This window comes from Nanorana parkeri, unplaced genomic scaffold, assembly GCF_000935625.1.
Source record: "Nanorana parkeri isolate BGI_ZX_2015 unplaced genomic scaffold, ASM93562v1 scaffold1665, whole genome shotgun sequence".
Lineage (NCBI taxonomy): Eukaryota > Metazoa > Chordata > Amphibia > Anura > Dicroglossidae > Nanorana > Nanorana parkeri.
Window position 1 is genome coordinate 256,910 of NW_017307933.1, and position 15,331 is coordinate 272,240.

Consider the following 15,331-nt stretch of genomic DNA (forward strand, 5'->3'; position numbering starts at 1 on the left):
GGGTGCTTACCTTTCCATCTTTCCATGATGGTAAAAGCCCACTCAGGTGTTTACATCCTTAGACTTGAAACTCTATACTGGAGACATTAGGGATATAGCCCTGTTGAAATCCAAAGGAGTAAGTGCAGGTGATGTAAACCCCAGAGGAGGCCACCACCATCACGGAGAGGGTGTTAAAACTTATGTGAACTTTTTAGATATAGGGTTACGGCAGCTTTAAATTCTTCCCTTTGTTATGCTATGTAATTTGTGTGAGTTATGCCCAAACTACTTGTATTATTGTTGATGCAGTTTCTGAATAATTGAACTGCAGTGCTATTATATACTGAACTCATTATAGTTTTTGCTGTAGCAAAAGTACGGTAGATCAAGAACTTACAGAATTATTTGTGTTCCTTATGATTTTTTGTACTTACCCATTTGTAAGCAGATCATATTTTGGGAGATCTGCTTCTCCAGGAGTGGCAAAAATGTTTGTTACTTTGAGTTTAAAGGTATTGGTATCCAGGTCTGGTATGATCACTGAAATGTAGACAGTATTCTCAACAAACAATGGGTCATTTTCCAAGAGCAAATCGTTGAAGGAACTTTCTTTATAAACGATCATATTTACTGTAAGCTGAACACTTGATCCAGGGACATATATTGGTGTAGACCTAAAAAATAAACATAGAGTGGGAGCTTACTTACAGAAAAGTACTTTCAGACATGTGTGAATGAGTTTACATAGAAAATATACAAAACTTTTGAAACACTTGAAACACTTATGTATCATGCCAATCTCACAGATTTTCGGACCGACTGCTAATCTAATCTTTGGATGCACTTGTTCAATATAATGCCTCATTGTTAGGCTACATATGACCCAAGGACTTGTGTTCATTGTTATATGTGTATAGTGCACACCGCATCAGGAATTCACCATCACACATATACATACCTCTATGGGTTCTCAAGTTCTGAGTAGGTTGGCCAATGATGGTGGAGGATTGCAATGAAGTAGGCTAGCACTTCTAACTTGGCAAAAAGAAGTATTTTTTACCTAAAGTGTAACTCCAGTGAAAACTTTTCTTTTTGTATTGGAAAGGATTATAATTTTTATCAGGTTTGATTGTGGTTGGAAGAATTTTCTTTTTACTTCTTGTCTTGAAAAGCATTGACTTTTTGTTGGAAAGCTAGGAGAACTATGTAAACTGAATAAGAGTACATATAGCAGTAAAATCCTAACAGAGGTTCTTACTAGGGATGCACCGAAATTTCAGCTGACGAAACATATCAGGCGAAAATGGCACTTTTGGCAAAATGCTGAAAGTGACATCTTTCGGACAAAATTGGGGTACATCCATAGTTCTCTCCATAGTTCTCTCCTCCCCGCTGGGCGCTGCTCTGTATCCCCTCTAACACAGCACAGTGTCCAGGGTGGAAGAGAGAAACTGTCAGGAGTCGAGCAGGCCGCCCTGCTCAGCCTCCTGTGATAGATCAGGAGAGGGATGTGTGGGCAGAGACAGCTATCAGCTGTCACTGGAGACCAATATGAGGGGGAGGGGTGGAGACAGCTGTCAAATGGGACCAAGCTCTCCTCCCCGCACCGCCGGCTCAGCTGTGACAGCGAGTCAGAATGGAGAGCGGTACAAGCAGTGATCGCTGAATGTTTGTAAATAACTAGACATAGTATGAGTTACTATGTACCAGTTATGAATGAATGGGAAGTGATCTTCCTATTCATTCATGATTGTGGACATAGTAACTCATACTATATCCACAAGTTGATATTGCCCCGAAGCCCTCAACAGTAAAGTTAAAAAACAAAAATATTTTATAAAAGAAATTGAAAGAAAATAAATAAATAAAATATAAAAAATAAACATTTTAGAAAAAAAAATGTTTTTTAAAAATTAAAAAGGTTAAAAGATAATTTTTTCGGTTACGGCCTGACATTTTTTAAATTTTTGGTTTCGGTCTTAAAATGTCATTTTGGTGCACCTCTAGTTCTTACCCTTTACCATTCCACTAAACAGTAAAGTTTACGATGTGTCTGCATTAAAAAGATCTGCCATCTCATTCTTTCTTGGTGTCCCCCATTGCTGGTACAAAAAGTGAGGTTAAAACAGAGAGCACCAGAAATCTGATAGATGTTTTAAGCCTTCCCAACTCTACCTAAACTGTTTGTTTGTTTTTTTTAGGCTGGAGGATCACTTCAAACAAACAAAGCATAGATCCACCAAATGCAAATATTTGTAAATTTGTATCTTTGCTTCAATAAAATAGACTTTATATATAATTGGGCACACATACGGATAAACACAAGGACAATGCAATAACACTTTTTTCTTGTATCACCACTACTAGGAAACTAGGATTACTAAAATTACTTGGAGAAAATGGTTACTAAGGCTGGCCATACACAGTTCTATTTTTTCGTTCAGCCCGCGGGAGATTCCTCCATCAACACTTCAAGTGTGTTGATGGAGGAATCCCACTGTTTACCGCTGGCCGCTGTCAGAATACCACCCTGTGCCGGCAGCTCATTGGCTGCCGTCTCTGGTCATACGGAGATTTTCCAGCCAGCTCCTTCGAACAGCTGATACACACTGTCCTTCAACAGCGGCACACACTGTGTGATTTTTGGCTAGTTCCTCAAGAACCGGTTGAAATTCGCACAGTGAATGGGTACCGTTAATTAAAGTGGAACTTTAGATTTTTTTAGTTTTAAATACAGGGTAAAGACTATATCCTGTATCCTTTTTACATCCTTGTTAGGTAGATTTCCCCTCACTTTCTGTCCAAGTGACTAACAGAACATTAATGTGAGCAGAACTTCCTCTATCTGTTTTATTGAGTGCATTATACTTATAGTCATTAGGACAATGCTAGTTAGTAACAGTGTCACTAGCTGCTAATAGATTCTTCAAATAAATATATGGAGATTGTACTCCAGAAAGGGTGACAACAAAGTTTGATAAAGTGCTAGGAACTTCAAAATATTGGTGAAAAATGCTTTTAACACTGTTCAAGAATTTTAAAGTGGTTGTAATAAAGGGCTATTTTTTACACTTAAACATGAAGATTGCACTGAGGAGAAGGTTTTCAGGAAGTTCAGATCATTGCAATATTCTGGTGGTCTGGGTGGGGTGTGAACTCTTGCCATAATGTGCAAATATGCACAGCATATGTGCATATTATGGCACAGTACCAATGTGCCCTCCTTCAGCGCTAACAGGTTCAGGTTCACTGTAGCTGCTTTGGGTGGGCAGTGATGATGTAACGCATGTGCATGGGCACAGGATTCACATTTTTCCCAGCCTCTGACTCCTTTCTCTGCCTCTTAGATACTGGGAATGGGCTAGGATTGTACACTCTACTGTGACTGCACGGCAGGCAGAGTACACAAAATACAAAATTGCTAGGGGAAAGAGGAAGAAGCTATTTGGGAAACATTTTTTTAATTTCGTCAAAAAAATTCACTTCCTAGCAATTTTTTTAATGACTTTATTTCTGTTTTTAAATTTGACCTTATTATTCTGCATAAGCAATCATTACCAAAAGGAATCCCTAACTATCTTGATGACAGGGGTAAAACTACAGATCATGGGGTCCCATAGATAGTGGTGTGGGACCATCTTCCTCGCTTCGGTCATTAGGAGCCAGCTGTCTCTTCCTTGTTCAGGCAGCCAGCCCCATGATGACATGCTCCAGGCCCACTCTCTTCCATCATCATGTTTGTCTTACTCCAGTGATGTGTAATTCCTCAGCTTAAGCCTCCTGGGATATGTGACATACATATCCGGGGAGCTTCAAGGAACAGAAACACATCATCCTCGCCTAAGTACAAATGGCGCAGGGGTGGGTGGGGAAATCTACTCTTTATAACAAAATTTAAAAAAAAGGCTGGTTTTTCCACTTTGCGCAGGGGTGGAATACAAGGTACAGTAGTTTTTATAAGTTAAAGGAGAACTATGGGGTTAAGGCTTTTCCCCATAGTTCTCCTTAGGGTAATGGGGGGACACAAACTAGCATCCTCCCATCAACCTAGGCTCAGTATACCGTGAGCTGTAGCCCGCGGTATACTGAGACGCCGCAGCTGAAGCAGATCCCGACAATTGTGCCGGGATCCGCCCAGCTGCGTGACTGACAGCTGGCTCTGCCAATCTAGTTGCAGAGCCAGCTGTACCCGCCCCCTCCCCCCGTCCGTTCCGCCAGTCAGCGCTGGCGGATCGGAGCGGGGAGGGGGGAATCCAGCCCCTCTGCCGTGACAGGATCGAGAGGTGAGCGAACGTCGGCCCGTGTGTCAGGGAATGGTTGCTTGCATGTGAGCCTACCAATGCAGTACATTTGTAAATGAGATACTTGCAAACTGGCATGGTCGATACATATCTGTATGTATTATATGATAATTACCCAAGTATTGGCTTCAGTGTGATATTAAGCTGAACGCTCATAGTCAGTGGTAATATGCAAGAAACATTCATAGTAACATCGCTATTTTCACGAACTGTTATATTCTCATTAATGTACAGTATTGTCCCATAAAAGTACAGTTTATTCCAATATGTGACATGGGTAGCATTTATCTGCAAAAAGAACAGAATAATCAATTAAAATAGGTCAATATATACACTGCCTAATACATTTAAAAAAGCAAATATTTAATTAAATTTTTTGTGTTAATTTGTGAAAGTAATTTGTGTAATACCCCTCGTTAAAAATAAATTATTTGTTGTACATTGGACCATGTTAGTCGTCTATAGAGCAATAGTGGTCCCTGAGAGACCGTGCCGGGACTTCAGTTTCGAGTCAACAACCATATCATCCCTGTTTTGCTTTGGTATAAATCCATTTATTGACTCGCTCTAAAGTTGTCTGTCAGTGTGCATATGTTTTTCTTGATTACCGTTCAGCTTCTTGGTCTTCTCTTGTTTAGCTATGTTCCCTATTTGTTTTGTTAAATGAATAACATTTTTATGACAGAAAATAAATGTATAATATATACATTTTATATGCAAGCTTTTTTGAAGCTGATGTATGTGTGCTAGCAAGAATACTTCTTACCCATATCAACCAATCAAGATCCTTGTTTAATTTTTAAATCTGGATTTTTAAGAACCTTTGCACCATGTTCCTGTATTTTAAGAGATCCTGTCACCACCAGGTACTTCTTAAATTTAATGCAGGCAAAGACTCTGTAATAAGTGTGCTAGCAATATGCTCCCATTCAGCAGAAAAATAGTTTTACATCAATATTGACCTCTAGGAGTGTTGGTCAGAGAGCCTTCCTGGCTGCCCACCACCCCACCAGATGTGCTTTTGAAATTCTGGGATAATATAGGGATTGAGAGAGTGGTGCTGTGGGTGGCCAGAAAGGCTCTCTTGCAACATGCCTTTGAACTTGCTAGGGAATTGACCTCTTCAGGAAGAGCTGATGCCCGCCCTAGCAGAGCCACAGATCCCTCTCAAGACAGGACAACATTCAACAACAGCCCACATACTTTGCTTTCTTCTTTAATAAAACACCAAATGGCGTGGCTTCAACTTACTGTCATAGTGGTGTTACAAAGTTTATTTGTTAGTTGTTGGTGAATAACCATCTGGGCAGTGCCATTCACAACGTCTGCAGAGGCTAAACATGTGGGGTCTTTCAGACTGATAACGGATGAGTTGTAATTATTTTTTTCCAGCCAACACTTTGACACAAACATATTGAAATACCCTCCACTGCAGTCAATCTTTGGAGATGGATATTCAGCTGACAATGCAGAAGTAAAAAAATAATTTAGCATTTAAAAGATGAAAATGATCATAACATGCTTGACATGGGTGATTTTATATATCATATTTATATCAATCATATTTATATCAATCATATCATCATATTTATATCAAGTAAACCTTTATTTTCTTGCTTAATGCTTTAAGAAAGATTCAGTTTTCCATCATTGGAGGCTATAGGCAGCCAACCCGTGGTGCCTAAAGTAAAGTTGGACATACATTATGCAGACTTAAATGGGTGCACACACTGGGGGGCACAGTGGGTACCATTGTTGGCAGCCTTTTCTCCAGCATCCCTCGATCAGCTGATTGAAGGAGCTGGTGTTGATCGAAAGTTCCAACTTGTTGACCTTCAACTGGTGACGTCGCATCCGGTGACTGCCATTTGGAGCTCTACATCAGATGGTGCTAGTGCGCATGCCCAGGAAATCCTTGTCGAACTGTCTAACTATTGCCACAGCACCTGCGCGGCTATCCACTTCTATAACCTACTACAGTTATATTTGTCCTAGGTTATAGAAGCCGATGAGCCAATAGCCGTGCAGGCGCAGTGTCTATTGTCTCATTGGATTCTATAACCTAGTCAAAGGTTATATTATCTTACAGCGCCTGCGCGGCCACATGATTCTTTCTGAAACCACAGCTGCCACTGCGCCAGCTCGGCTATCGGCTACTATAACCTAGGAGAAATATAAGTTTGTACTAGGATATAACATCTGATGTGCCACTAGCTGCACAGGCGCAGTGGCTATTGCCTCATCGGATTCTATAACCTAGTCAAAGGTTATATTATGTTACAGTGCCTGCCCGGCCACATGATTCTTTCTACAACCACAGCTGCCACTGCACCTGCGTGGCTATCGGCTTCTATAACCTAGGACAAATATAAGTTTGTCCTAGGTTATAGCATCCGATGAGCCACGTGCCGTGCAAGCGCAGTGGCAATAGTTAGACAGTTCGACAAGGATTTTCTGCCCATGCGCACTAGCTCCATCTGCTGTACATCTCCTACTGGCAGTCACTGGATGTGACGTGCCCAGTTGGAGAGCTTGACAGGTTGGAGCTTTCGATAGAACACCAGTCGAAAAAATCTTCTAATGAACAGAGCCGACAGCTCATTGGCAAATATTCTGACCGCAGATGGCGGCCACTGTCAGAATACAAAGGAAACAGGGGATTCTTCAATCAACGCTCGTAAGCATTGATGGAAGAATCTGTTCTATATTTCTCATTCAGCCTGTGGGATTTGGTGCAGACATGCTGCATTCTGGCGTGTGGTGGTACCTTTAAGGAGGATTAGCCTTACTCCAGGGAAGCCTACTCTCTGTCTGTGCTTTGATTATGTATATATACAGTGAGGGGAAGTTGTCAAAACTGGAGCAGACAAAATCCTGAGCAGCTGTGCATGGGAACCAATCAGCTTCTCTCTTTCATTTTCAAATCTTAACTGAACAAACTGAAGAGACAAGCTGATTGGTTGCCATGCACAGCTGCTCCAGATTTTGTCTGCTTCAGTTTTGATAAATTCTCCTCTATGTATGTATGCATGCATATACATAGTTACATAGTTAGTCAGGTTGAAAAAAAGACAGTCTATCGAGTTCAGCCTATAGAGATACTGTAACAGACTCACCTGATCCTCGTTTCAGCGCGGCTCGCATCGCCGTCGGAGCTTCATGACGTCACCCATGACGTCACGAGACTCCTCCCCCTCTCCCTAGTTAAGGCCGACGGAGACACTTGTCTGGCTTTCGAGCAAGTGTGAAGACGCCAGGCAAGTTCCCCGTCGCCCTTCACTGAACCTCACTGCTGTCATTGGGTCGGTCAGAGCCCCACCAAAACCGCCATCCTCTCAGCCATACTTGACCTCCCTCCTCTTCTGAAAATCGGCTTCATCTGCAGCACTCTATACCCAGGATTAGGAGGATACAGATAAAGCCAGGACTGCAATTCCTATGAGGAACCACCGGAGGACACCAACGTCACTCCTGTAAACCATCTCCACTGAAATAGCAAGTACCCTGTTTTACAGACTGTTACCTCACATATGCCTGCATATTAACACTGTGGATAGTTATCAATTGCCTCCAAGCATTGACTGTTGCCCTTCCTTCACCCCACCAACCCAAGAATTGCTCCCTTGAATAAATCCTCAACCTAACTTTAGATCAAGTATTGCTGATTTGCTTATTACTATTAGACTGCATATATATTGGGGTGTAGTACTACCCCCTCTCTACTACCCCCTCTCTTCATACCTCTGCAGCTGTGATCCTCCACCATACAGACCTGTGGGGTCTGACCGTTACAGATACGGAGAAAAAAAAAGAAGAAAAGCCTAAACAGAACACTATGCCCACAATTACCCAATGTTGATCCAGAGGAAGGCAAAAAAAACCCCCTACAAAGCATGGTTCAATTTGCTCCAACAGGGGAAAAAAAATTCCTTCCTGGATCAACAATCTCTGATGCCTAATATACCTATAATAACTCAATATCCAGTAATATTCTGTGCATTTAGGAATACATCCAGATGTTTTTTAAACAATTAACTGAGCTAGCTAGAACTAGCTCCTGGGGGAGTCTATTCCACATTTAGAGCTCTAAATGTGAAGAATGTTTTCCGTATGCAAAGGTTAACCTCTTTTCCCCCAGACGCAAAGAGTGCCCCCTTGTTCTCTGCAGTGACCTTAACGTAAATAATTTGGCACCAAGTTCTTTATATGGACCATTTATGTATTTATACATGGTGATCATGTCCCCCCTAATCGCCTCTTCTTTAGAGAGAACAAATTCAGGGCAGCTAACCTTTCCTCATAGCTGAGCTCCTTCATGCCTCTTATGAGTTTAGTGGCCCTTCGCTGCACTTTCTCCAGTTCTACAACATCCTTTTTGTGAACTGGTGCCCAAAACTGAACTGCATATTCCAGATGAGGTCTTACTAATGCTTTGTACAGGGGCAGGATTATGTCTCTATCTCTGCATTCTATACCCCTTTTTTAATACAAGAAAGTATTTTGCTTGCTTTAGAAACTGCAGCTTGACATTGCATGCTATATTTGAGCCTATGGTCTACCAGAACACCCAGATCTTTTTCCACCATTGACTCCCCCAAACATACTCCCCCTAGAGTGTATGACGCATGCATGTTTTTAGTCCCCAAGTGCAGAACTTTACATTTATCAACATTATACCTCATTTGCCAAATAGATGCCCAATCGCACAGTGCATTCAGATCTGCTTGTAAGATGGAGACATCCTGTAAGGACTGTATTTCACTACTTAACTAGGTGTCATCTGCAAACACAGAAATAGTACTTTTAATCCCCGATTCTATGTAATTTATAAATAGGTTAAACAGTAAGGGGTCCAACACTGAACCTTGGGGGACACCACTAACAACCTCAGACCATTCAGAGTATGAATCATTGATCACCACTCTCTGAATACGGTCTTTAAGCCAGTTTTCTATCCAATTACAGATTGAATACTCTATACCTACTAACCTTAACTTATACATTAGCCGCATGTGGCGAACTGTGTCAAACGCTTTTGCAAAGTCCAAGTATACTATATCCACAACCATTCCTCTATCCAATTTATTAATGACTTCCTCCTAAAAAGAAGGTAGGTTTGTTTGACAACTTCGGTATTTTGTGAATCCGTGCTGACTATCGCTTATGATATTATTTTCAAGCAGGAACAATTGCATGTGATCCTTGATTAAACTTTCAAGTATCTTCCTAACTACTGAAGTTAAACTTACAGGTCTGTAATTACTTGGTAAAGACTTTGATCCTTTTTTAAATATAGGCACCACATTGGCTTTGTGCCAATCCATCGGTGCCAAGCCAGTCATTAGAGAGTCTCTAAAAATTAAATACAATGGCTTTGAAATTACACAACTCAATTCTTTGAGGACACGTGGGTGTAAGCCGTCTGGTCCAGGTGCTTTGTTCACCTTCATTTTGTCTAACTGTTTCTGGACCATATCAATATTCAGCCATTGTGGTTCGGTAGAGGGTATGGCACTGCTATCCCCATTATGGACTTGAGTTACATCATGTTCCTTGGTGTGCACAGAGCTGATGAAAGTATTTAATAGATTTGCCTTGTCCCCAGTTACCAACTCTGAGTTATCTTTTAAGGGGCCAACATGCTCAGACCTGATTGTTTTACTATTAATATATTTATAATATATTTATATAATTTTTTGGGGGTTAATCTTGCAATCTTTTGCAACCTGTCGTTTGTTTTGAATCTTTGCAAGCTTTATTTACTTTTTACATATTTTATTATATTCTTAGTAGCTTTCAAATGACGACAGTGTTCCTTCATTTTTATATTGTTTAAACACTGCATATATATTGGGGTGTAGTACTACCCCCTCTCTACTACCCCCTCTCTTCATACCTCTGCAGCTGTGATCCTCCACCATACAGACCTGTGGGGTCTGACCGTTACAGATACGGAGAAAAAAAAAGAAGAAAAGCCTAAACAGAACACTATGCCCACAATTACCCCCTGTTGATCCAGAGGAAGGCAAAAAAAACCCCCTACAAAGCATGGTTCAATTTGCTCCAACAGGGGAAAAAAAATTCCTTCCTGGATCAACAATCTCTGATGCCTAATATACCTATAATAACTCAATATCCAGTAATATTCTGTGCATTTAGGAATACATCCAGATGTTTTTTAAACAATTAACTGAGCTAGCTAGAACTAGCTCCTGGGGGAGTCTATTCCACATTTAGAGCTCTAAATGTGAAGAATGTTTTCCGTATGCAAAGGTTAACCTCTTTTCCCCCAGACGCAAAGAGTGCCCCCTTGTTCTCTGCAGTGACCTTAACGTAAATAATTTGGCACCAAGTTCTTTATATGGACCATTTATGTATTTATACATGGTGATCATGTCCCCCCTAATCGCCTCTTCTTTAGAGAGAACAAATTCAGGGCAGCTAACCTTTCCTCATAGCTGAGCTCCTTCATGCCTCTTATGAGTTTAGTGGCCCTTCGCTGCACTTTCTCCAGTTCTACAACATCCTTTTTGTGAACTGGTGCCCAAAACTGAACTGCATATTCCAGATGAGGTCTTACTAATGCTTTGTACAGGGGCAGGATTATGTCTCTATCTCTGCATTCTATACCCCTTTTTTAATACAAGAAAGTATTTTGCTTGCTTTAGAAACTGCAGCTTGACATTGCATGCTATATTTGAGCCTATGGTCTACCAGAACACCCAGATCTTTTTCCACCATTGACTCCCCCAAACATACTCCCCCTAGAGTGTATGACGCATGCATGTTTTTAGTCCCCAAGTGCAGAACTTTACATTTATCAACATTATACCTCATTTGCCAAATAGATGCCCAATCGCACAGTGCATTCAGATCTGCTTGTAAGATGGAGACATCCTGTAAGGACTGTATTTCACTACTTAACTAGGTGTCATCTGCAAACACAGAAATAGTACTTTTAATCCCCGATTCTATGTAATTTATAAATAGGTTAAACAGTAAGGGGTCCAACACTGAACCTTGGGGGACACCACTAACAACCTCAGACCATTCAGAGTATGAATCATTGATCACCACTCTCTGAATACGGTCTTTAAGCCAGTTTTCTATCCAATTACAGATTGAATACTCTATACCTACTAACCTTAACTTATACATTAGCCGCATGTGGCGAACTGTGTCAAACGCTTTTGCAAAGTCCAAGTATACTATATCCACAACCATTCCTCTATCCAATTTATTAATGACTTCCTCCTAAAAAGAAGGTAGGTTTGTTTGACAACTTCGGTATTTTGTGAATCCGTGCTGACTATCGCTTATGATATTATTTTCAAGCAGGAACAATTGCATGTGATCCTTGATTAAACTTTCAAGTATCTTCCTAACTACTGAAGTTAAACTTACAGGTCTGTAATTACTTGGTAAAGACTTTGATCCTTTTTTAAATATAGGCACCACATTGGCTTTGTGCCAATCCATCGGTGCCAAGCCAGTCATTAGAGAGTCTCTAAAAATTAAATACAATGGCTTTGAAATTACACAACTCAATTCTTTGAGGACACGTGGGTGTAAGCCGTCTGGTCCAGGTGCTTTGTTCACCTTCATTTTGTCTAACTGTTTCTGGACCATATCAATATTCAGCCATTGTGGTTCGGTAGAGGGTATGGCACTGCTATCCCCATTATGGACTTGAGTTACATCATGTTCCTTGGTGTGCACAGAGCTGATGAAAGTATTTAATAGATTTGCCTTGTCCCCAGTTACCAACTCTGAGTTATCTTTTAAGGGGCCAACATGCTCAGACCTGATTGTTTTACTATTAATATATTTATAATATATTTATATAATTTTTTGGGGGTTAATCTTGCAATCTTTTGCAACCTGTCGTTTGTTTTGAATCTTTGCAAGCTTTATTTACTTTTTACATATTTTATTATATTCTTAGTAGCTTTCAAATGACGACAGTGTTCCTTCATTTTTATATTGTTTAAACACCCTTTTCTTATTGTTATGGCTTTTTTAACATTGGATGTCAGCCACATGGGTTTTACTTTTAGCCTTTTAAACTTATTGCTTACTGGAATATATTTTGCCGTATGGTTGCAAACAATTGTTTTGAAACATTCCCATTTTTGTTCAGTGTTTTTCGATGAAAATATTCCCTCCCACTCTAAGTCTTTAAAGGAGAACTATGGGGTTAAGTCTTTTCCCCATAGTTCTCCTTAGGGTAACAGGAGGACACAAACTAGCGTCCTCCCGTCACCCTAGGCTCAGTATACCGCGAGCTGTAGCTGTATTATGGTTATATCCTGGCACCAACCACCTGGTATATAGAGGTAGAATTTTAATTTACGGGCTGTCTGCAATTTGGGCACCCTATATTTACTGCAAACCTTTGTTTAGATATACAGATACTGTATATCTATGCAAACTTAATATTTCAGCCTTAGAGAATCTATTGAATTGGAATATCAGTCGGTGGACATATAGGGGTGTATTTAAAAGGCCTTTCACAGAGCTATTTGTTCTCCAAAAGTCTGAAATTTACATGGCCACTAGATAAAGCCAAGGAACCTAGGAAATAAGTATTAACTTCTTATGTTTCTCAGCTACATCTAGTGGCCATAGAGTATTGCAAATGTCAATGTCAAACTTTTGCAGAAGAAATAGATCTCCAAACTGTTTATAAATACACCCCATGATGTTACTAATACTTCTTCACTGTTTGTCACTGAAACTTTTTATTTCCCCTAGGCAGTTGGATTCAGTAACCAATTGATAAAGACTTACATAACAAACCTCTTTGGAAGTTGTTTTTCTTTTTTGACAGATACATATTTGTATTTTTAGGGGTCTATTTATGAGCAATTTAAAGGGCCAGGGCAAATTCGCAGGGCCATTTGCCCTGCGAATATCTGTGAATTTTCTGTCTTTGTGAATATATGCCAAAAATAAACATACTTTTGTTTTTTTCTTGCAAGTGCAATGATTTTTTAAATTTTTTTATGTAATACTGCATTATGGCCACAAGGAGCACAGTGAATAATAAGGCCATAATGCAGTATAAAGCCGGCCATACACATTACAACTTTCATTGTGCGATGGTTGTAAGGTGATTAAAATTCCGTCCGAACTTCCCATCTTGGACAGGCAGATCGTACTTGCGATCATGATTGCAATGCTGAGCAGGCAGAGTGCGCCTGCGCACACCGGCCAGTGCGGCTTTCGTCTTCCGAGCACACTACCAACCCGCTGAAAATCGTACGATTTTCGGCAGGTTTTCCAGTGTGCTAGGAAGACGAAAGTCAGGCGACCGTACAGTAGATGCGGTCACATGCTGCCCATACACCTGCCGATTATCGTACGATCGATTATTGTATAATAATCGGCAGGTGTATGGGCACCTTTACCATGGGAAAAAACATTTCAAAATACAATATTACCATCGTATGGCCTTAGGACTTATTCCCTTTGCTGCTCTTGTGCCTTCTAGTGGCAATAATGTGGTATTATATGAAAATGCTCGTAAAAATCAATGTAGAAAAAAACGAAAACATTTCCATTTTGGCATATATCCGGACAGAATGAATATCCAGGGATATTCACAGGGTGATGGGCCTCGTGGATAGTTTATAAATAGACCCTTTAGGGTTGATTCGGACTGTTGTGTTGTGGTAACTTTATGTAAAATGTAAGTATTCCTGCATGTTACTAAAAAGCATGGTAATGCACAAAACTAAACGTGGTGCACTAAGGTCCCATCTATTTTGCTACACTGCAAATGTCTGAATTTGGCTATAAGGTTCTGCCACTTATTTGGGCCCCATTCACACAAGGGTGCGATTAGGTGCTTTTATATGTGTTTTTCTTGGTTTTCTAAACCCATATAAAAATGCATCTAATGATTTCCAATGGATCCATTCACACTTTGCATTTAGATGCTTTTAGATGCAGTCAGTTTAGCTGTGTTTAGGAAAAATAGAAGTCCGGTGCGTCCATGAAACATTTTTAGCATCAAAAAGCACCAAAACACATCTAAACACATGTAAACGCAAGACGCGTCTATTTGCTGATATCTCATTGGCTACTTCAATGGCCTGTTTCAATGGAAAAGATGCATCTAAAAGCAAATGCCTGTACATGTGTGTGAACGCGCGGCATGTTAAGAAGCATCTAGAAGCATGAATAAGCATCTAGCCTGACAGATTTTGCAGACAGATCTCTGCATTAAAATTAGGGATGCACCGAAAAACGATACTAGTATCGGTGCCGATATCGAGTATTTGGGCGAGTACTCGCCCAAATGCTCCGATGCCTAGCCCGATACTTCCGGTATCAGGAAGCCGCGCAGCGTGTAATGACGCGCTGCCCGGCATCCTGATTGGTTGGGATGCCGGCTTCATGCTCCCTCATCACCTCATGATGAGGGAGCATGGAGCCGGCTTCCCGGCATTTCAGGTATCCGGGTGCCGCGTCATTACACATCGCCTGGCTTCCTGATTGGCCAGAAAGCCTAGTGACGAGAAGCATGGGGATGGCTTCCCTGCAAATCGGGAAGCCAGGTGACGAGTCTTTACATGCTGCCCGGCTTCCCGGCTAATCAGGAAGCCAGGTGGCGAGTCATTACACGCCGCCTGGCTTCCTGAATGGGACTTCCGGTACTTGGTATTTGGCATCGGCGAGTACCGGAAAAAAAAATATCGTTATCGTGCATCCCTAATCAAAATACAAGTGGAGAGTATGAATGAGGCCTTAGGCAAGCACAATTTTGTTTCTTGGCCTTAATTTTTCAATTTGTGCACACAGGGCTGTAGCTACCAAGAGTCGAGTGAGGCACTCGCCTCAGGAGCACAGCTAAGAGGTATTGCAGCCAGGGCCGGCCTTGCCCCTGTTGCCATAAGAAGCACAGGGCGCCATGGCAACGGGGGGCGCTGCGGCTCGGCAGGGAGAAAGAAGGGCGGCACAGGCTCCAGCATCTCCACAGATCCCCGCTAATGGAGTGGAGAGCTGTCACTTCAGGATGGCCTGAGCGGTGAGGAGAGAGAGAG